Source organism: Aquarana catesbeiana, linkage group LG12 (genome assembly GCF_042186555.1).
Source record: "Aquarana catesbeiana isolate 2022-GZ linkage group LG12, ASM4218655v1, whole genome shotgun sequence".
Taxonomy (NCBI): domain Eukaryota; kingdom Metazoa; phylum Chordata; class Amphibia; order Anura; family Ranidae; genus Aquarana; species Aquarana catesbeiana.
The window spans coordinates 7,431,082-7,431,460 of record NC_133335.1 but is presented as its reverse complement, the minus strand read 5'-3'; positions in this window follow the sequence as shown (position 1 = coordinate 7,431,460).

Below are 379 nucleotides of genomic sequence, written 5' to 3'. Positions count from 1 at the left end.
GCTAACAAAAATTACTTCCTTAGTATTACAATGTTTTCTCTGATACATAAATAGCAAATATATATGATAGATACAGTATGTCAGATAAAAGTGATACATAAGCTCAGAGTATGGGAAATATAAATGATACATAAACTTAGAATAGATCACTTCTATACTGTATTGATCATATTTATTTTGCTGTTTATGTATCACAGAGAAAATATTGTAATCGGCTGCAGGCAGATGATGTGAATTGCAGGAAGAGGCAGATTCCCTCCTCTCACAGTGTAGTGGTTACAGTCTCTGCCTTTCATCTGGGAGTCTGAGCGTTCGAACCCCCATCTCCTCCTCCTCCTCCTCTGCAAGTGGTCCTAACATTGCAGCCCGCTCCATGCCT